This window comes from Globicephala melas, chromosome 9 (assembly GCF_963455315.2).
Source record: "Globicephala melas chromosome 9, mGloMel1.2, whole genome shotgun sequence".
Classification (NCBI taxonomy): domain Eukaryota; kingdom Metazoa; phylum Chordata; class Mammalia; order Artiodactyla; family Delphinidae; genus Globicephala; species Globicephala melas.
Genome location: NC_083322.1, coordinates 80,148,875 through 80,173,126, shown reverse-complemented (window position 1 = coordinate 80,173,126; position 24,252 = coordinate 80,148,875).

Here is a 24,252-nt window from a genome sequence, read left to right as displayed (position 1 = left end):
GCATATTTTAGGTTTTTGTTCTGGTATCACCCCAGTTCAAGGAATCAACCACTGCATTAGTTTGAGAATGTTAACTGTTTTACCAATAACCCCATATGTTCCAGTGGCCCACCAAAATGGGCATTTTTTTCGTCACTCTGTTTACAGCACAACGTGGGGATTCACCTAGATGTTATCAGGTTGTGTCCCCAACCTCCCTGAAACTCACAGTCACCTGCAGGAGATAGAGAGGAGAAGGCAGCCTTTCTTTTTAAAACATTTGATATAAGAATAACTCACAGAATTTCTGCTCACATTTCAATGGAAAGAACTAATTACACGGTCCTGTCTAGGTGCAAAGATGCTGGGAATATATAGTCTTTTTTCATAGCATGGGCTATGGTATAGTTTTATACTATGGAAGGAGGGCTACACATTTTGTTAGACAGTGAGCTGTTTTTGCTACTAATACATATTCATCATACTCGAAACAGAGTATTTTTAAATTTTTCTTATATATAAAGGTTTTGCTAACTAGGACGATGTCCCTAGCCAGGATGGAAAACCACTGCTTTAGAGATATTATGCTACATCCTGGAAGGAGGAGTAGCAAGCATAAGAATGTTGATTCTTTGGAGAATGAATATTTGAATAGGTACCGAGATAAAGGTCAGGAAAACACAGGGACTGTAATAGGCTCTGGGGAAAAAAACTCATTAAAAAAAAAAAAAAGAAGAAGAAGAAGTACAATGATCCCTGCCCTTTTGGACCTTACAATTTTGTCAAGGAAAAGCATTAAATAAATCACACATATAATTACAAAAGCTGAGAAGTGCTATAGATGAAAAGTCTAAAGTACTATAAGAGAGTTCAACAGTAAGACTTAACACCAGTTGATGAATTAGTAAGTCATTTCTCAGAGAAAGAAAGATAGAAGAGGAATGATGGTTAGGAAGGTAAAGAGTGGGGCTGAGACACCCCAGGGAGAGGAAAACTGTGTGAAGACATGGAGGCATGTTTCCATTCTGATAGAATGAGGTAGCTGGTAGCAAACCAAAGTCTCTTTCAAGAACAACTAGAAAAGTCACATAAAACATTTAGAAAGCACCGAAGATCTTCAAAATCAACCATGGTAAAGATGCCAGAAGTCTGGAGAAGTGGGAACTGTGGAGAGGGAAGCTAATATTCCTCAGCAAATGCCTGAGAATATGGGCTTTTCTTGGGCAGAAGATCACTCACTGCTGGAGGACAGGGAAATGACGAGAGATCTCAGCAGTCTTGTAAGGCTGAAAGAAAAAAAAAGATCTGCAGGGCCAAGATCCAAGTTCTTGATGAGAAGAGAGGTTTGGAGAATTATGTCTGACGCATGGCCAGTTTAACTAGCTAAGAAGAAAGCTTCTGAAAAACATAAGAGTTTTCAATAGTTTCATTGTGCCTAGGGGACAAGAATTAGAGTTCTAGACTTCCAGGAAAGGAGCTCATTCATTTTAAAGCCCTAGAGGAGTATGCCCTAGGAGTAGGAGAAATGCAGAAGCAGACAAAATATCATCAAAATCACAACCCAGAAGTTGGTGATTATATTAAGGAGATCAGTCTCTATATTTTCTTAGAAGAAGAAAGGAGAGGATAACATAATTTGGAATCTCTATTTTTTTTAAATGCTTAATGTCCAGCATTTAGTCAGACATTCTAGAGATGCTAAAAGATCAAACCACGTGATTAAACATTTAGAAAACTTAAGAAAATAGATTTACAGTGATCTAAATAGTGGAGATAGCAGACAAGGACATTCAAATAATTATGATTAACGTATTCAAGAAAAGAGAGAAAAACATGCAGAAATAAATAAAATTCTGAAAATTTCTGCCAGAAAATCAAAAACTAAAAAAAAAAAAAAAAAAAAAAAAGAATCAAATGGAAATTTTAGAACTGAAAAATAGCTGCATTTAACAGCATGTTGGACATGCAAAAGACAAAACTAGGGAACTGGAACACAGATTTATGGAAACTATCTAGATAGAAAAGAAAAGAAAGGAAAAGAAAAGTATGTACAGACCTGCAAGACAGAGTGAAAAGGGCCTAACATACATGTAATTGGAGTCTCACAAGGAAAGAAGAGAGAATGGAGCAGAAGCAGAGAGAATGGTTGAGAATTTTTTTAACTGAGGAAAGATATCAGCTCAGAGATTTTGGAAGGACTGTGAAACTCAATCAGTATACATAAAAAGGAAATCACATTTAGGCACATAACAAACTGCTGAAAATCAAAAACAATGAGAAATTTTTGAAAACAGTTTAATGAAACAGAGGCAGGAAGAGTTTGCCACATTTGAGGAAAAAAATTTAAAAGTCAAACTTGAACTTCAGTTAAAATAAATAAATAAATAAAGGAGGAGTGATTCAATATGAGACTGCAAAAGGAAGAAACAGGTAAAGTTACAGAGAATCTTGAAGGATTTTAGATTTTATCTTAGGGTAATAAAAAGTCATTGAAGCCATTGAAGGACTGAATTTGGGAACTGCATGATCAAATATGCACCATTAAAAGTTTACCTTTGCAGTTTTGAAGAGAATGGATTGGGCAGGAAGCATAAATAGTGGAGATAGGAATCTGGTTACCAGAATTAGGAGCAAAAAATATTAAAGATGGAGGCACATTTGGAATGACTATGCACAAGTTAAGAGAACAACTACCATCAAGGTCTCCATGTGGTGAGTGAGATCTTGTAAAGATGCCTCTAACCAGTGGCTGTTGGGATACTGTCAAGACTGAAATGACTGGACAGGGTCCAATGATCAGTGATCAAGTCTGTGGGGAATTAAAGGCTGCCAAGGTGAGGATCTAGCAATGGGATACTGCTCATAGATCCTGAAAAGATACTTGTCCATTATTTTGTTTTTATCTATATAATTTTAAAGATGTTGAGGCTACATATAGTCACAATGCAGATAAAAAAATCTAATTGGATTAATGGAAGTTAAGGAAAATAACAAGTGTTAAGCACTTATTCATGTCAGACACTGTGTTATATGTTTTATATATATATCATCTCACTGAATTTTCACAATCACCATGTGAAGGAGGTCTTATATCCCTTATACAGGTGAGAAAATTGAGGCTAAATTTAAATGATTTGTTGAGGGAAACAGGGATTATCAAACTCGTTTAGGAAGGCACACTGCCAAATAGCAGCACTGGAAATAAACAGAGGTCATGGACTTTAAAGCCTGTGTAGTATTTTTACTCTATCCTGCCCTTTAGAACTTCACAACCTTGTTCACAGTTTTCAGGAAAGACTGAAGTGAAGGAGGAATTTGGGTTCTACAGAAAGTTAGGCTGGTAAAGGTACCATCATTGCTGTCTCAGGTTGCAGGACCACAGGGTAGGGTAATAAAGAGAAGGTGACTCCGTTTCACTGATTATTATGATCGTTTTTTGCTCAACTTGGTGAGTCACATATAATTTTGTTTTATGATGATGTCTGCTAACAAGAATGGTAAAATATTAATAAGCATACATAATCCCACAGAATAAGGTCATCACAATGATAGAAGAAATAAAACAAGAGACAACTACAACATACAGTGACATTTAAAAAATATATATAGAATCTAATCATTTTTCTTTGTTTCTAACAGTTTGTGACTGTTTGTGTATAAACCTCTAAACGTGGCACCACCCTTAGTCAGTTTTCAGTTAAGACTGAGCTGAAATTATGGGAAACAGTATTATCCAATTTTAATCTTTAATGAAAGATTATGTGACGCATGGAAAATCCTATACATCGCATAAGACATTGTTTGGGAAGAGGGACTTGAAGTAGAGAGAGATACAGTGATGCATAAGAATGCCTTTAATAAAAGTGACCTAATACCTTTGCTACAGATTCCAAACTCAGTATCTTAAGAAAGATGACTAATCTTGAGAAGATTCAGGAAACTGTTGAATTTCTTAAAAGGTGAACGTAGAGGCTTGGACAGACTTTTAATCTTATAGCCCCTGACACAGTCTGCCTAATTTCCATGAGATCAAACAAAATCCCCATAAATGACCTAGTTATAGTCTAGGCCAGACTGAGGGAGGTTCATGGAAGCTTTGCCAGATTGACTAAGAAAAATCAATCACTCATCTGGGGACCATGACTCTAGGAGACTTTATGGTGTTAAGAAATGTATAACTGTTTATATGGTGGATGGATGTTAACTAGACTTATTGTGATGATCATTGGATCATTATGTTGTATACCTGAAACTGATATGTTAAATGTCAATTATATCTCAATTAAAATAACAAAAACAGAAGGAACAAACCCATCTGGAATGAGATTAATATCCCCATTCTGCCACTTACCAGTGTGAAACCTTTTCAAGTTTACTGAGATTTTATTTGCTTAGTTTACTAATGTGAAAAATAGAAATAGTAGTAGGACCTATATCTCATGGAGTTATTGAAGTGGTTAAATGAGTTAATGTATATAAACTGAGAACACTGTCTGGAAAATAATTCATAAACATTAAATACTACATCATCATCATCATCATCATTTTAATGTTATTGTTAACATGTCACATGACCAGCATTTCTCTGTTCTTTCAAACTTTCCCTTTGGGATTTCTATTTTCTCAGACTGCTTAACTATTTTACTCCTCTTTCCTAGTCATTATTTTCCATCTTTATTTTTCCATGCTTTTTCCTTCCTCTCTCCCTCATTCCCTTCCTTTATAACTCCATGTTTTAAATTATTTTAAATTTAATATTTGACATGCACAAAATAATAAAATATTTATTACAGATTGTAAACTGAAATGAATAATCATAAACTGAACACTTCCATACCTACCACTCAGGTTAGGAAATAGAGCATTACCAGGACACCTTGAAAGCCCCTGCTTGCCCCACCCTGGTTCCATCAACCCTTCTCATTTACCATGAATTCACTAATATCGAACTTTTTCTTTGCCATAACTTTATCCCTAAGTATTTTTTTGCTTATTTTTTATTTTTTTTAATTTGGCTGCACCGTGGCTTGTGGGATCTTAGTTCCCCAGCCAGGATCAAACCCAGGCCTCGGTAGTGAAAGTGCCTAGACCTATCCGCTGGACCACCAGGGAATTCCTAATCTCTAAGTATTTTTATCTCCTATGTCTGTATTTCCAATCAATCAGTGTACTGTTTTATGGTACATGTTTTAAAATTTTATATAAATGGGATTTTACTGTATATACTCTTCCATATCTTATTTCCCTGCTTAATCTCATGACTCCAAGGTAGATTCATGCTGAGTTTAGCTAAAGACCATTCATTGTTGTTGCTGGTTAACATTCCATTATATAAATTTACCACAATTCTTTGAACCATTTTATTGCTGATAGATCCTTACGTAGTTCCTAATTCTTTATTCTCACCAACAGTGTTTCTGTGAACATTTTTGCACCTGTTTCTTGGCTCACATATTTGAGAATTTCTTTAGCATACAATCCTAAGAATGAATTGTTGAGTAGTTGGCCATGCACAACTTTACTAGATAATGCCAATTTATTTTTCACAATAGCTATCATGCTTCACATCCTAACTAACAATATATAAGAATATGGGCTATTCCAGAGCCTCACTTACACTTGATAGTATTTTTTTTTTCCTGCTACAGCAAGAACTTAAAATGAAATTTACCTGGAATTCAGAGCCTAAGAATCTACAGTATTTTGCTAGGCCTAAAGACATGTATTGTCTTATCATAGTTAGCAGTTTCATCTTTGAAACTTCTAATATTCTTACAACTTTGGTAGATGAGAATATTGGAAATAATAGTTTTTAAAAATTTTTCAGTAACATAATTGGCCCTCCTGTGATCAAGCACATAAAAGAAAAAAAAAAGGATGTAACACAGAGGGTTATATGGTTAGACAGCTGGAAACATAACATTGCTATATGAGGATGTTGACAAGCTGAAGGGCATTCTCTATAAAAAGGTTAGGGATCAAGGATACAGAGATGAAATTCCTCTGCCATGACTTTTTGGAAATAGTATTGAGTCATGCCAGCTAAGCTTGGTGTGAAGGCCGACTTGTCTCAAACCATTTGCATTCTATGGCTCTTTTAAGTCCAATGACAATGGCTAAAAAAATCAGATGAAATAATTTGCACTTTCTGTTGAAACTGTCTGCATATGTTTCCAATAATTAATGCTTAAAAAAATCTATTTCTCTATATTTAATATTCTTTATAATAGAAATTACTGTGGTGTCCAATGTTAGAGAAGTATAAAGTTTGGTATCATTAGCAAAATATATATATATATGTATATGCTAGGGGTGGGGTTGGGCGAAGACTGCTTGGGAAGCAAGAGTCTTACAAAAATTATCAGGCCCACAAAAATTCCATTTGGGCTGCCAAATTTGCATTAGTCCCGCCCACAGTTTGAAATGTCACTCCACCCTCTCTTTGCCATCTGCACCACCACCTACTGATTCCTATGTCTCTAGTCTTGGAGAACAGAAGCATCTGCCTATGACAGGCACATTCAGAATTGCCCCCCAAACACAGATTCAAATGAAAAATTTAAAAAATATATTAAAGAAAAGTCACGATGTATATTTCTTTTAAAGTCAGAACTTTACCATCATAAGGCTTTCAAGCTGGTTTCTTTTTCCCTGATTCCTTCCATTTCATAAGCATACCAAAAAAGAGAGTGTTACCATGATGGATCTAAAATCACTTTGCTGGATGAGTAACATAAAACCTGTGCAAATTTCTTTACTGGTTGGTAATTAAATAATGCAGGTATTTTCCACTGATAACTTGCCATTTATTAATTGATTCCTTCAATACATAGGTTGGGCCATATGATGATATGTAGAAGATCAATAAAACGTTTTCTCTACTCCTGAAGACCATGATCTAGGCTAGTGCGATCTAATAGAGATATAATGTGTGGCATATATGAACATTGTAAATTTTCTAGTAGCCAGGTTAAAGGGAGCAAAACAAAAAAGTGAAATTAATTCTAATAATATACTTTATCTCAATATATTTGAGATGTTACAATTTCAACATGTAATCAAAATAAAAAATTTTATTGTGATACTCTGTACTCTCTTTCTGGTACTATTTTCAAAATGCAGTGCATATGTTACATTTACAGCATAATTCAGCTTGGACTACCCATATTTCAAGCGTTCGTTAGTCACATGTGGTTAGTGGCTACTGAACTGGACAGTATAGTTAGCAGATAGATGCTATTCATTCATTATTCCAGGGTGAGGAAAATAGCAAATAAATAAATATAGTGCAATCAAGGTGTGATGCAAATGATGAGGGGTATTTACAAAGAAACCAGTTAATCTTAAGAGGCTGGGAAGGTTTTCTAAAACTATTTTAAGCCAAGGACTGGCTGATGAACAGGAGTTTTACCAGCAAAACAGAGAAGCATGGTGGGGGGGAGGGGAGTGGAGAGAGAGAGAGATCTCCAGACCAAGAGAATAACATGTGACACACTGAGGCTCTGAAATAAGTCCAGTAAAGAGAAGGACATGCACTAGATACGGCAATTGATTACGTATAGTGGATGAATGTTCAAGATGCAATGTAGCATGGAGTGATTCTGGGGTTAGGAATGAGGGCAAAATTTTAGCCAGAACTTGAAGAATGTGTTGCTGTTTTAAAAATGGATGAGGTTTAGGAAGGAGAGGCAGTTTCCCAGGCAGAGTATAAAGCTTAAAGCTGTAAAAACAGCATGGCAACATGGGAAACTTGAGGTAGTTCCTTCAGGCTGATAATTAGGGTGTTGTTGGAAATGGCAGGAAATGAATCAAAAGAGCAACACTGGCACCAGATCACAAAGGGCTCTGTTTGCCAGGATCAGTGTGAATTTAGTGCCATAGATGAGCTGCTATCGAAGAGCAAGCCAAGGTCCTGATCGGGTTCGCACAGTAGAACCATCCTTCTGCATTGTACAGGTCCTATCAGAGGGCAGGAAGATTACAGGGAAATGTCATTTAGGAGGCCCTCAATCTCTCAGAACTGCCTTATTTCTGTTAGCTGAAGAATTTTTTATGCAGTAATATTAGAATTCTTATTTGACTGTTGTCTGGTCATTTTGGCATGTGGATAATCATGAAATTGAAGACTTCTGATTGTTTCCACGTGTTAGTCAGGTTGGGCTGCCATAACAAAATACCATAGATTGGGTGGCTTCAACAACAGGAATTTACTTTCTCACAGTTCTGGAGGCTGGAAGTCCAAGATCAGGGTGCCAGCAGGGTTGGTTCTGGTAAAAACTCTCCTCCTGGCTTGCAGATGGCTATCTTCTTGCTATGACCTCACGTGGAGGGGAGAGAGATCTGTTGTCTCTTCCTCTTCATATCAGGATACAAGTCCTACTGGATTAGGGCTCTACCCTTATGAGCTCTTTTTTTTTTTAAATTTATTTCTTTATTTTTGGCTGCATTGGGTCTTCGCTGCTGCGCACGGGCTTTCTCTAGTTGCAATGAGCAGGGACTACTCTTTGGGCTTCTCGTTGCAGTGGCTTCTCTTGTTGCCGAGCACAGGCACTAGGTGTGTGGACTTCAGCAGTTGTGGCATGTGGGTTCAGTAGTTGTGGCTTGCGGGCTCTAGAGTGCAGGCTCAGTTGTTGTGGCGCACGGGCTCAGCTGCTCCGCAGCATGTGGGATCTTCTCGGACCAGGGCTCGAAACCCTGTGCCCTGCATGGGCAGGCGGACTCCCAACCACTGTGCCACCAGGGAAGCCCCTTATGAGCTCATGTGACCTTAGTCACTTCCTTACAGACTCTATCTCCAATACAGTCACACAGGGAGTTAAGGCTTCAACATACGAATTTCGGGAAGACAGAATTCAGTCTATAGCATAGCCCGAGCAGACCAAAACACTTAGCCTTGATCTTTAGGTACAGACCACTTTCGGTCCTAGATACCACCCTGTTTTCTGGCAGGGGTAACAGGAAAAGTCCAAAATCTGAGCATGTCAACCTCAAACCAGCCTCAAATATCTATTATTTTCCTGAATAAACCTATGAAGTGGATTATTACATTTTCTTATATACCAATTAATCATATTTTAGGTACCAGAGTCTTGCAAAACAAAGAAAATTCTTGCTTCTTGATCCCTATATTGTTGCCTTGCAACCTGGTACTTTACGACTTTAGCCTTTGTCACTTTGCCTTTTCTCATCTTGCAATTCCAATGAAAACCATTCTTTTGATCATAGAATCCAGTATCCTAGAAGCTGGACACACATGGTACCTTCTAAGCATGTTTGCAAGTCATTGCTTGGATCTGATTGGTTTTCAGGTTCTGATGGGGTCCTTTTTTTAAAAAAAAAAATGTTTATTTATTTAGTTAGTTAGTTGCACCGGGTCTTAGTTGCAGCAAGTGAGCTCCTTAGTTGCAGCTCCAGGGCTCCTTAGTTGCGGCTCACCAGCTCCTTAGTTGTGGCATGCAAACTCTTAGTTGCAGCATGCAGGTGGGCTCTAGTTCCCTGACAAGGGATTGAACCCGGCCCCCTGCACTGGGAGCGTGCAGTCTTATCCATTGCAGTCCAGGGAACTCCCTCTGACTGGGTCTTGATAAACCATATGCATTCTTCAAGGTCTATCTTATATGCCACCTACTAAATAAAGATTTTTCTCATTTCATTCATTGGAAATGGCTTCTCTTTCATTTGAGCATAGTCTATATGATTTATTGGTATATTTTAAATAATAAGCTTTCATCTTCTAAGTTTTGTCTTATATTTTTTGTAACAGGATTGCAGCTTGCGTTTGACACACTACAGTCTGGTTGACAGTGAAAAGAATTGTAAAGAAAAAGTTTTGGCATTAGGATAGTAAAGGTATATGTTTGCCCCCCTTTGATAGTGGTCATAAAGGAGTTTGCTGACAAAGGGACACTTGATCAAAGACCTGAATGAAGTGAAGGAGCAACCTATGGGACCACTGAAGGACAAAGGGGTCCAAGGAGTGGGTTCTTAGACCCTAATGCAGGTGCTCCTTGCCTCGGCAAAGGAATAATCATGAGGCCAGTGAGCCTGTAGCAGAGTGAGCAGTAGTTGGTGAGTGCATCAGAAAGGTACCTAAGGACCAGATGAAGAGGAGCCTCCTAGACCACAGTGAGAGATAGGGATATTATTGTGAGTACACTGTGAAACCACTGCAGGGCTTAAGCACAGAGAGACATAATATGACTTATCTTAAAAACATCATATTGACAGGTGTGTGTGTGCAGAATAGATTTAGAGTGGGCAAAACTAGTAACAGGGAAACCAGTTAAGAGATTATCAGGCAAAAGATGATAGTGGCTTAGATTCAGTGGTGGTAGAGGAAATGGGTGGAAAGCAACCAGATATAGAGTGTACTTTGAATTTACAGATGGTCAAACCTGCTGATGGATTTGAAATTAAGTATTAGTTTAAGAGTGCAGTCAAGACTGATGTTGAAGATTTCCAGCTGAACAAGCGGGTAAGGTGAACATTTATGGAGAGAGAAAAGGCAGGAGGAGGAATAGCCTTGGGGTAAGGAATGTGATTTCCATTTTAGGTATGCCAGTTTTGAGGGGGCATGTTTGTTTTAAGACTTCAGTTTGTCATGCAAGTGGAAGTGTTGAGTAGGCCATTGGGTATGTTTGTTAGAGCTCAAAAGTGAGGCTTGGACGGTAGATAGACATTTGCGAGGTTTAGACTACACATAGACACTTGTGGCAAAGAGGTAGCATATATTCAGATTTATACACTGTCCTGGGGAACCTTACTGGCTTCCGCTGTGGGACGGTTGGTCTCACCATGTTTCTAGTGAGGTGGGCTCTGACCCTTTGTTGCACCCTATTGACACTCTCTAAAGCTCTTCATTCCAGGCATTTGTACTTGCTTTGTGGAAAACCTCTAAGGCTTTACCTTTTACACCAACCTTCCCATTCCCCCAGGGCACCTCCATCTAGACACCTCCTTCCTTCCTTGGGATGGATCACAAAGACGAATTCTCCAACAATCTTGCAGCCTCTTCCATGATCTGCCCAGGAAAATGAGGTACTAACTCCAAATATTTTTAGTTTCCTCTGATACTTGTCTTGATATTTCTGCAGTGTTTTTCAAACTCACAAATCTCATGGAAAAAGGGAAAATATTTTTCCTTTTTCTCTCCTGTAATTTCTCCTTGCTCCCAACCTTAGAAACCTCTTTAAGACATTTTCTTCCTCAGGTGGCAAGATTCACTTTCTTAATGTTTCTCTCTCACAAGAGATCTAACACTCCAGCTCAGAAGGCTGAAATCTTAGTATGCTACAGATGTCTAAAGAATTTAGAAAATTCTTTTCTTTGTCAAAATCACCTGGAGTTTAGACAGTTGTCTTGCAAGACACACCCCCCCCCAAAAAAAACTACTTTTGTTCTTAAAAACTGAACAGTTACTTCTTTCTCTTTCTTTAACAGCCCCATTCTTCCCCTCCCACCACCAACACCCCCCCACACAAACACACACAAAGATAGCTGATTAGGAGAAGATTACATAGCACAGAAAGATGAGAGAAAAGAACCTTAACATATCTTAAAGGATTATTACATCTACCACATGGATGAGTATGTATGAAAAATTTTAAATTCCTTTTAATATATTATAAGCCTCATTGGACATTGATTTTGTTTCCCTTTTTTCCTTTAATTTAAAAACATTTACTGAGTACCTACTGTGGTCCAAGCACTACCCTGGGTGCTATATAAATAGGGATGAATGAGATAGAAAAGGTCCCTAGCCTCACTGAGAAAAGTGCTAGGAAAAAAAACATAGGACAATGGGATTAACTAATATAGCACTCAGGATGCTTCGTGTTTCAAGTTACTGGAAAAAAAAATATTTTTTGTCAGTAAGGACATTTATTACCTCACGTAATATGAAGTCAAGGGCTAGAAAAGTTCCAGGATGATTAATTCAAGAGCTCGGTCTTCTCATCAGTTATAGAAATTCTTTCCTCTTTGCCATTTTCAGCATGTTGGCCCATCATTTTTGCCTAGATATCTCAGGATTCCAAAAGAGCTGAGAGAGTCTCAGATGTCAGATATCCTGGGGTAGTAAAGTGGGCATTCTTTTTAAGAGATACAGTTTTCCAGAAGTGCAATGCCTTGTCCCCACCCAGAGCTTCCTGTGAATTGTTTGATATGCTTATGCCTAAACTGATTGGCAATAGTCTGAGATCGTCCTGATGGCCTTACATTAACCGAGCCATGCCTTGGGGCTGGGAAGAGTCCAGTCTCCCTTGAAGACTCTGTTCTTATAGTGGATGTCAAGATTCTGTTACCAAAGAAGAATAACTGTATAATAAGCAAATAAGAGTGTCTGCTGCAGTGAAAGGCTGGTTTGGAAGGAGTGGGAGCTCCAAGAAATCTCTCTGAGATAAAACTGAACTAAGATGTGATCGATGAGAAAGACACAGCCACGTAGAAGTCTGGGGGAATAGTACTGCAGGTAAAGTGAAGAGCAAGAGAAATGGACCCAAGATGGGGAAAAGTTTGATGTGCTTGAGGAACATACGAAAGACAGTGTGCCGGTCAGAGAATATCGGGGAGAATGCATGAGAAGAGGACCAAGAAATAAGCACTAACTAAAGCTCCAATATCTTGTAGGCCACTGGAAGAGTTGGATTTATTTCTACTGGTAACTGGGAGCCATTGTAAGATTTTTAAGCCTGGGAAAGTTTTAAGCCATTTTAAAATGGTCAATCTGGTTGCTGTATAGGGACGAACTACACTGAGCCAAGAGTAAAAGCATTTAAGAAGCTAATGTAGTAGAACAAGCAAGAAATGATAATAGCTAGGATGACAGTAGTGTGTTAAAGATGGTGAGCAGGAGTCAGATGCCAGGTGTATGTTGGGATGATGCTGACATGACCTACTAAAGGATCATCTGTCAAGGATATCTGTCAAGGGATCATCTGTCAAGGATATCTGTCAAGGAAAAGAGAGAAACCGAACATAACTTCTGAGTTTGATGCTTGAGCAAATGAGTTGATATTTGTGGGGAATTCTTGAGGAGAAACTGATCTTGTTGACCTGGGGCTAATCAAAAGTTCTTTTTTGGACATTTTGAGTTTGACATGCTGATTACACCCTAGTAGATATATGAATAGAGAGTTGGATATGTGAGCCTAGAGATCGGGACAGAGTTCTCAGATGGGGATTTTAATTTGGGGGACTGGGTAAGATCACCTAGAAAAAAGTTAGATGGAGAAGAGGGTTAACAACTATATCCAAAGTCATGTAAATGAAAAATATTGCCTGCTATATCAGTAAACAAAGGATGTTGCAGCCACGGAGTCATCGCATTACCGCTGTCCTGATGGTGAGCCCTGATGGAACTCAGGATGAGAAAACACTGAATATTGGCCCCAGATAACTGAGGTGCATATCAAAGGAATGATTTCAGTGAGCCCAGACTCTTGTATCTTCCCATACACAGAAGAGTGCTAAATTCCTTAACTTCAGTTATCTGGATTTCTTTAATTAACAGTAATCTTTTGATGTTCCAGCTACCTTGTCTTTTTTGCAAAAGCTCCTATATATCCTGGCTCCCCGACCTTGACTCTTTGGAGCAGTCCCTCAGAGTGATCTGAGAGTCCTGTCTCCCGGGCTTGAGGTCCTCAGAATGTCTGCCAAATAAAACATAACTCTCAACTTTTAGGTTGTGCATTGTTTTTTCAGTCGACAGGCATACTAAAATGTAGAGTTTTATCAGATGAGTAAAGTTAAGCAAAGTAACCCAAAGAGGAGCTACCAATAAGGTGAGACGAAAATCAAGATATTGTGGCATCTTGGAAATCATAGAAGAAGTGCTTCAGGGCTGAGAGGTAGTCAACTTTGTCAGTGCTGCAGAGTGGTGGAGTGAGAGAAGGACTTCGGATTGACCAATGGCTTCAGCAAAATGGGGGTTGTTGATGACCAATACATATTTTTACTGTATGTGGCCTTAATGATTAGCCACTCTTATACAGCTTGATTTAACATATTGTTGGGAGTAAGTCTCCACAGATCTCTTGGATTTCTGTACATCCTGCTAGCAGTGGAACTGATAGCCTTTGTTCTGGACTGTCTTCCCAAGGATGTTTGTAGTACATATAGGGAATAATCTTTGAAATTGAAGATAGTGTCTCCCTCTGGAGCAAAAAGCTGGTTTGCTTACTGTTGTGTGTAAATGTGTCTCCTACTGCGGCAAAGGTCAGTCAGACTTAATATCCATTTTAAAGGACTTGTTCCCTAAGCTCAGGACTCCTCTCCAGTAATGTAACCCACTGTGTGTATGGGTAACATTTGTCCCTCTTCAAATCTCCCTGTAGGAAGTGGGGCACAGACATAAATGCTGATACTCTAATATCAACTCATACCACAAGGAATAAAGTCCTCTGTCTTTGACTCAGAAGTCTCATGTCTTTTGTCAGCAACTGTGAAACTGTGGCAGGCCAACTCATTAGCTTGCAAGTATGATAAAATTTCCAACGTACTTGATACATATTATGTACCTCAGTGATGTAAGCTTAAGATCATGAAAACAATGATTTCTTTCTAGCTTTTAATATTTAGCCCCCAATAATTCTCCCATTACATAAAGTTTTTGCTCTCTGAAAACGTATAGAAACTGTGCACTTTCGAGCCTTAAGTAAATGATTTTGACTGCTATTTCCACTAGAAAAAGAGCTGTTAGTTGCAAACATTTGGTAAAATGAGGTATCTTGAACAGACATAGGGTGTATATTATAATAGGATTTCTAAAACTCTCCACAGATTCTACCAACACTTGAAGTTTATATTCTACCTTTTTCTTGAACTAGGAATGAAATTATGATGTTTTGAAATGGACCCATTTACTTCTGTGAAGAAAATACTGCCATTCTGTTGTCACAAATATTGCTTCAATAATATATGATGATTTATTTTATCCATTCTCACATACTCAGAATAATACATTATAGAGCTAGAAGAACCTCAGAGAACATAATTTCTAACTCCTACTTTTGCATATGAAGAAACAAAAACTCACACATGCTAAGGAACTTGCTTTTGTTCGTTATAATACAGGAATGAATTCAGACTTCTGATTGTCAGGTAATTTCCCCTTCCACAGTGCTTTATACACTTGTTTCCTCTGTTCTCTCTTCCCTGTTAATCCCTTAGTGCCAAGAAGGAGGGATGTTTTGAAAAACAATGTATTTTGAAGAGGGAAATAACACAGAAGGGAGGTAAAAGCAAAGGGTAAAGTTTACAGCTGAGGCTCCCCAGTCTCCTACGGTCTGCTACTGCCAGCAAATTCTATTTAAAAAACAACCCATTCAATCTGGAATTTCATAATTCTGCTTACTGTCAAAAACAAAAGTCCTATTGGCTAGGAATTCAGAGAAATTATGAGCAAATCATCAACACAGAAGGGATGTTGGGCATGTTACCAGCATCGCAACATCCATTTATTCCTTTAATTAGTTCCCTGGACTGGTCAGTTGAGAGAATAAAGCAAATCCAAGATTATTTGGGATAAAAATTTAGGTGCTTGACACACACACAAAAATTTTCCTTAACAACATGTTTTTAGGCATACATAGACATAGAATAAGAATCCTTTTGCAACTAAAAACACCACAAGACATTTTAACAGACTAAACCAATTTAGGTTGGGTCTAATTTGTCTATATTTTTTGTGCAGAAGATACAAATTTAAAATTTGTATTTTTCTCTTAAGTGCAATAACAATATTTTATTTCATGTTCCAAAGTTGATTATGATTCCTTTTTTGAATCCACCAAGAAGCTTCCATATATCATTTTTTCCTTTTATGTGTAATCTTATTTACGACTCTGTGGAGCAGTTTGACGTTAAGAATGATTGATTTCTATCTCTAACCAACCTTGAGAATTTTATTTTAAATCAACTCCAATGAGCTTCTAATTTTACTCTTACCTCAGAGCTGTAAAGCTACCCTGTCTAATCAGCAACAGAAATAATATTATCTAGCAAGTTCTTGATATTTGGCTGGTAACTAGGAAGTGTATCCACTGCCAGCTAAACAGTGAGAACTATTTTTACAGACATCAGTCATTTCTATGTTTAAATGAGAAGCAACAGTGTGAAGAGTCTGAGCACAGCTGTTAACAGCTGTTACGACAGAGACAGTTTTTCCTTAAATTAGCAGTAGCATTAGATCCTATTGTTACTTAAGACCACTTCTTGTGTTTCCTAGGTTCATAAGACTTTTAAACGTACTTGAATTTGTATAGTTAGGAAACCACGAGTGAACAAAGATTTCCTTATCTAAACCAACATATACTTGAACTCATTGTGATTTGTTCAATCAGCTGAGCTTCTAAAAAGAAATATGCAGAATAAACTCTCACATTGCACCTAACAGAGGTTGAGTTACCATAGAACATGCTTATTCCTTAAATTGCCAACAGATGCCACTTATTATTTAATAAGTGAGATTCAGTTTCACAGCACAGCTAAACTTAGATGAGATTTCATTATTCATGGAGAGACAAACCAAAATGGATTTCTCATGAAGTGTTAGCCAGTTAAAGTGAGTCTCTGTAAGATAATCATACATTATCCTCACATCTTAAAAGCTGTGACAAAATGCACAGTGTTCCGTCTTGTGGTCATTTTATACTTAATTCAAAGGCTTGCTCATTCTCTCTTTTAAAGTCTCCTGCTCTCTTGATTGTAGTTTGGTGCCTCACTCCAAGATAATCTTGCCAGCCTGTCATTTCTTCATTGCCAAACACAAGTGAAAATACCTTAATATTGTTTTTCTAGCTTTCTCTAGGGAAATCTTGACCCAGTACTTCTGTTTTTATACTCACTCCCTTCTTAGCTGCTGTGATTCACTCATGTTGGTTTTATGCCATTATACTACCAATAAACAAAACCATCCACAGCATTACCACTAAGTGATTGTACGTGTGTGTATTCATATTTTAATCTTTTTTGATAATATGGGCCATTGTTATATTGAAGTCAATATGGATTAATCTCTATTATATTGTTAAATTATGGTTAGCCAAATTTCTAAAATATTGATAAATGGATAAGTATATAGCACTTAATCAAAATATTGTTACTCACAGAAATATATATGTGCTCTTTCGAAATTAAATGATCAAAGGAATTCACTAAAATGGGGATTAGGAAGTTATCTTAGCAAACCTATTTACAATTAGTAGGATCTTATTATCAATAAATAATTTAACTGCTCTAGACAATTTGTTTTTAAACGGAGCCTAAATTATTTGCAATAAACTAGAATATAGGCAGTTCAAAGTTACTGATTTTATTTAAACTTACCTACCATCATTAATTTATTTTCAAGTTTGAAGCAAATTATTAAAAGTTAAACTGTCATTGCAAAACATGCAAGCATTCTATATCTGTTACCTACCCTTTTATAATTGGCTTTTTTCTTCTCAACTGTTAGCTAACAGTCTGTCCTAAACACTGCGGTAAAACTAATTTTCTTAAATTACAGGTATTGTATCATTATTCCATTGGAAAACATTGAGTACAATTTTTTCTTAGATGGAGGGCAAATGACTTAGACATTCAAAACCCTCCATAATCTGAATCTAACCTTTTTTTCGTTTTGTTTTGGCTGCTTTGTGTCTTCGTTGCTGCGCACGGGTTTTCTCTAGTTGTGGCAACTGGGGGCTACTCTTCGTTGCGGTGCGCGGGCTTCTCATCGCGGTGGCTTCTCTTGTTGCGGAGCACAGGCTCTAGGCGCGTGGGCTTCAGTAGTTGCGGCGTGTGGGCTCAGTAGTTGTGGCTCACAGTCTCTGGAGTGCAGGCTCAGTAGCTGTGGCGCACGGGCTTAGTTGCTCCGCGGCATGTGGGATCTTCCTGGACCAGGGATCGACCCCCTGAATTGGCAGGCGGCTTCTTAACCACTGTGCCACCAAGAAATTCCCCAACCTTTTTCAAAACTTATTCCCTTCTACACTCTTTCATGGATTGTAATAGCTTGCAGAACTAAACCATAAACTATTTATTTAGGTGGGTTTTTTTTTCTGGTCAAAAATAAATTGAAGCATTTTAATTAGAATTTATCTTATTTAAATAGTAACTTTTAAGTTCTTTGATTATTCTATGCACTTATTATAAGCTGTCACATGCTCCTTTGTCATCTTTTGATACATATTTTTTGATCACTGACTTTGAGGTAACACTACCCAAAGCAATGATAATGAACACACCATTGCATTTTTTCCAGTTTGCAAAAATGTCATCTAATACATAGTCTTGTTTTATTTTTGGAAAACTCTGTGATGGGACTACCACAGTTGGAATTATCTTCAGTTTTCTTGTCAAGAAACTGAAGCTCAAAAAGTTGTCATTTGCTTGGTATCACTTAAGCAGCAGAGTCAGAAACAGAATCTATATCTTTGATACTTAATCCAATGTTTGTTTTTTTCACACTAAGAAACCGCATCAGTATCATGTTATCATATGAACCCTTTTTAGCGTCATCAACATTAGTATTACATAAAAAAGACAGGCAAATAATATTATTAAGTAATACTTACATAATTAAATATCTACTAATATAGCTTTAACAGAATAGCAAGAACACATGTGAAAAGAGAATAAAAATAAGTCAGTTCTTTTGACACCTGGAGCAATATCATGTACTCTATTCAGACGTGGCGTGAAATTGAAAATCTATATGGTTTGATAATTCAGAAAACAGGATTTTTAGATATGTCATATCATTGGGAAATTTTAAGACATAGAAAGGAATAATAAATAACAAAAAATGTGAATAAACTTCAAGACTGTATGGTAAGAGATGAGAACTTGGTAACTTTTAACAATATGTTGTTTCCACATAGCAGAACTTAATTGCTTCTAAGTAACTGAAGCCAAAAATCTATCAATGTATAAGATGATAAACTCCCTGGGTTGAAATCTCGACCTTACCACATACTGGTGTGAGATTTTGAGCGAGTTACTAAACCTCTCTGTTTCTTAGTTTCTTTGTCTATAGAACCAAGACAATGATAGTACCTACCTCATAGGTTTGTTTTGAGGATTTGATGAGTTAATTCATGTTACATGCTCAAGATAGTTTCTGGCACATTTAACAAGGTTGTTATGGACTCTGAACAGTGCCTGGTTCAGTAATGCCAACCATCAACATTGTCATCAGGTTCATCATCAAAAACAGTAATAAGAAGTCTATGGAATTAATACTTGTAAAATTTGAAAAGGAAGCATATACCCAGAAGATTACACATTTTCCAACAGCAGTTTCAGGTTAAAAATAAAAGAACTAAATGATATCTAGCTACAAAGGCTTAATCAAGTCGATTTAAATACCTCTAATTTATGGGTAAAATGGAGACACTCTGAAGAAGTTTGTGAGCCTTTTTGATACTTAAAAAGTAAATTTAGGATTTATCATGAATTCTAACCAATCTAAACATTTTTCGTAAGTGTATTGCCAGATTTCTCTTCTACCACTGAGTGTGTGGTTATCCTTGAATAACAGGCTTTATCATTTAAAGTAATTATTGGTTTATCTTATTAAATTGAGTCTATTGGACTTATCTAAGTAATAAATAATCATAATAACAGAAAATAGCTTTTGGTTTGTTTTCAAATAAATCCCTTTAAAAATAAGGAGCAAAATGTTTGTCACAGTAAAAGCAAAGGAAAGCTATTTGTCTAGTCAAGTGGCTCAAATCATCTGTGTTTATAAATTATCTCAAAGTATAAGCTGGATATTTTCCTATAATAAAATTCTATGAAGGTAAATAATACTTTAAAATGTAATAAATGGTCATATATTGATTAAATAAAGTGTTGTTTTGCAAAAATGTTTTCATATGGAATGGTGGCTGTGTTTTTCATTTCACCCTCTAGTGGCTTTATTCTAAAACTGCATTATCCCTTTTGATCAATTCATAGTAGTCTCTACTCTCTTTGGTTAACCATTGTTTTATAGTTCAGTGTTAAATGATTTAATCACATCTCTAAATTCATGCATAACAGTTTTTTAGTCTATACTAAAATTCTACTCTTATAGCCATAGAAAGAAAATGGATTTATTTTGTTTTAATGATGTTTATAGACTAAGGACTCAAGTCTTGAGTTGTGCCATCTACCCATGCTTTTCTAATTAAATATTTTGTTGAGTATGTCGTACCTCCAAAACATGCTCTAAAGATCCTCATGGAGGGAAAAAGTAATTGACATTCTTCCGAATGTTCCTCATCTTTATTTTTATTTACTTTTTTAATAAATTCATTTTACTTATTTTTTGGCTTAATTTTTGGCTGTGTTGGGTCTTCGTTGCTGCGCGCAGGCTTTCTCTAGTTGCAGTGAGCAGGGGATACTCTTCGTTGCAGCGCGCGGGCTTCTCATTGCGGTGGCTTCACTTGTTGCGGAGCACAGGCTCTAAGCACACGGGCTTCAGTAGTTGTGGCACAAGGGCTCGGTAGTTGTGGCTCATGGGCTCTAGAGCACAGACTCAGTGGTTGTGGCACATGGGCTTAGTTGCTCTGTGGCATGTGGGATCTTCCCGGACCAGGGCTCGAAACTGTGTCCCCTGCATTGGCAGGCGATTCTTAACCACTGCACCACCAGGGAAGCCCCCCGAATGTTCCTCATCTTTAAATCAATTTTAAAATCATAACAAGGTGGTAAAAGATCATTAACTTGACAAAGGAAGGATCAATGCACACCTTTTACTAGTCTAATTTGGAAGTATGAAATATATTCCAGTTTCTACATAATGGCTAACAGATGAAAAACTATGCTATTTTGGTTTCTGTCTTTAAGTTTAACCATTTATGTTGTTATGATACTATGTTTTTTTTGTTTGCTTTTGACCAAAATGTGAAGCAAGCGTGAAAAAGTCTTATTAGAATCACATGGATTCCCTCAATGACACTGACTATATGTAAAAAATGATTGTTTGTAAACAACCGTGCAAGAAACTTTTCATTAAGACCCATTAAGGAGAAAATCACAGTCCGTGAGTGATTTCTAAATTCTGTAAATAGCACTCTTCTTTTTTTTTCTCCCAATAATTTTATGGGAGGATTCAGAATTCAAGCATTTTTTTATTTGATAGCAGCACTGATAACATTCTCAGGTCACATTATATTCTTCATGTTTTTAATTATTCCAATAACATTAAAGTTTGCCCTACCTTTAATTATTACATAATAAGGAATAGGTTTGAATTTTTATGATTTTTCCATCATCTGTTTGCTGTTCTGACTGAAAGGAAATTAAATATTGCCTACAAAATTTATGGTTACCCCACTGATGATAATACTTGGTAACTACATATATATTTTTTGAAGCAAATTTAATCATACAGAAGACTGTGCATTATTTCCTCTTTGCTTATGTGATCCTGGCACTGAATCAAGATATGACCAAGAGAAAAATAAGCAGTTTTGGAAATTAGCTGGATTTTCATTAATTTGGATGAACATCTAATAAGAGTCAAAACAGATAAGACCTTTGGCTTCAGGTATCTTCTATTCTTCTAAGAAGGTATAAAACAATAATATAAATAAATAAATGATTACAAATTCTGCAATGAAGTAAAATTAAGAATATAATGGGGCTTCCCTGGTGGCGCAGTGGTTGAGAGTCCGCCTGCCGATGCAGGGGACACGGGTTCGTGCCCCGATCCGGGAAGATCCCACATGCCGCGGAGCGGCTGGGCCCGTGAGCCATGGCCGCTGAGCCTGCGTGTCCGGAGCCTGTGCTCCGCAACGGGAGAGGCCACAACAGTGAGAGGCCCGCGTACCGAAAAAAAAAAAAAAAAAAGAATATAATGAAGATCAGAAGTATGTGATTTAGATTTGGGCAGGTAGGTAAGACTTTGCTGGGGAAATAATATTTAAGCTGAAACCTGAAAGATAAGTAAGAATCAGCCAGAAAAAAAGTGAGGAACAAGTTTTCCAGGCAGCAGAACTGTATGCTTAAAAGCCCTAAGGTAGGGAACCCTCCTACACTGTTGGTGGAAATGTCAGTTGGTACAACCACTATGGAAAACAGTAAGGAGGTTCCTCAGAAAACTAAAAATAGAATCACCATATGATCCTGCAATCCAGCTCCTGGGCATATATCCAGACAAACTATAATCTGAAAAGAAACATGCACCCATGTGTTCATAGCAGCACTATTAACAGTAGCCAAGGCCTGGAAACAACCTAAATGTCCATCGACAGATGAATGGATAAGGAAGACCTGGTACGTATATACGATGGAATATGACTCAGCCATAAAATAGAGCAAGATAATGCCATTTGCAGCAACATGGATGCACCTAGACATCATACTAAGTGAAGTAAGTCAGAAAGAGAAAGACAAACACCATATGATATAACTTATATGTGGAATCTAAAATATGACATAATTGAACCTATCTACGAAACAGAAACAGACTCACTGACATAGAGAACAGACTTGTGGTTGGCAAGGAGGAGGGGGTTGGGAGAGGGATGGAGTGGGAATTTGGGGTTAGCACATGTAAGCTTTTATATAAGGAATGGATAACAACAAGGTCCTACTCTATAGCACAGAGAACTATATTCAGTATCCTATGATAAACCGTAATGGGAAAGAATATAAAAAAAAGAAATGTATGTGTATATATAACTGAACCACTTTGATGTACAGCAGAAATTAACACATTATAAATCAACTATAGTTCATTAAAAAAAAAATCTTCCCTAGGTTAAAAAAAAAAAGCTCTAAAGTGGAAAATAGCTAAAAAGTGAACTACCAAGTTACATTTATGTTTACACTACAAAACTATACTTATATTCTCTTCATTTTCTCTTTGGTATTTTTTTGGTATATGGACATTCCTACATTATCACATAATTCATTCACAATACCTGTGTTGTGTATCTCAGTACGTGAAAATTATGATCAGTATTTATCTATGTGTATGTACATATACATGTATGTATGTGTGTGTGTATATAGATAGATATATACATATAGTAGGCATGGCTTAGTTACTAGTAAAAGGATTTTTTCAAATTTTCTATTCCTTAAAAAAACAAAGAACACTACTGGCCTGTTTGGAACGCAACATCTTCAGAAGAATCTGAGAAGTAGGCTACTTCATACAGGTGACATTTTTTGGAGAGCATTAACTGGACTTTTTGTCTTTGTGGCTGGTTTTGTTTGTTGTTCCTCTATTACTTCCGCTACAGTAACAACCTCAGCAATAATTTTTTAAACCATAAGACTTGACTATAAGGTCAGATAAATTCCCAAGATAGCAAACCACTATCCCGGCATCTTAGGGGGGGCATACTCAAAATTTCATAGAAAGAGATGATTGTTCAATGACGAGCCCACTCCTTCTTACTTCTTAAAACAAAGGAGCCAAAATGCAAACCATTACTATTAACAAAGGAGCTTATTATCTGAAGTTTTTTACACAAGATACACTAAAAGTAAGAGCAAGACCTATGTCCTGGTTTTGTTTTACATCTGTGGTTACAGCTTAATTTTGCGTGATGCCCGCACTTCGATTCCCAAAAGTGTCCCAGGTTAAGATCATAAATTATAGTTAGTTTACCTATAAGACATTAATGGGTCCATCAACAATAGCATGTCACACTGAAACCCCCTAACTATTATGAGAAGTTGCCTGCTACCAGTCAGTATTATGAGTTGCAAGCCATAGAAACTCTGTGGGAAAACTGAAGCAAACAATGAATTTCTTGGAAGCATATAAAGAGAAAACTGAAGAGCCAGTGTCCCAGTGCCCAGGAAGCAGAACAGCTCCTGGAGGCTAGGTCACAGAAACTAACTAACAGTTTTGTTAGGGTGCTGCTACAAACTGGGATATTTTGCCTCGGAGTTTCAGATTTGGTGGCACTCTGCCAAGGTTTCAGTGCCAAGGACACAGGGAATCTGATTCATATGGGTCGTGTGTCCCTCTCAAGGTTAGGGAAGGTCAGGGCATTTTCACTGGCAAATCTTCCACAATAGAGAAAGCAGAACTTTCAGTGAAGTTTTGCTTTCTCTACTGTAGAAGCAAAGTCAAAGGAAAGGGTGCCGGGCAGGAAAACCACAAAAGCCCACCATGTACTGTTGGATAGCACTGAGGAATCATCTCAGGGGATGTTTCAGCAGTGAGAAATCCTCAGAGACCTGAATTCGTTCTTAAGATTAATAAAGATATTCATAGCATTGTTTCAGCCAAATGTTTAAAATTTTTACATCAGTTTCCTTTTGCAAAATCTCCTCTCAGGTCAA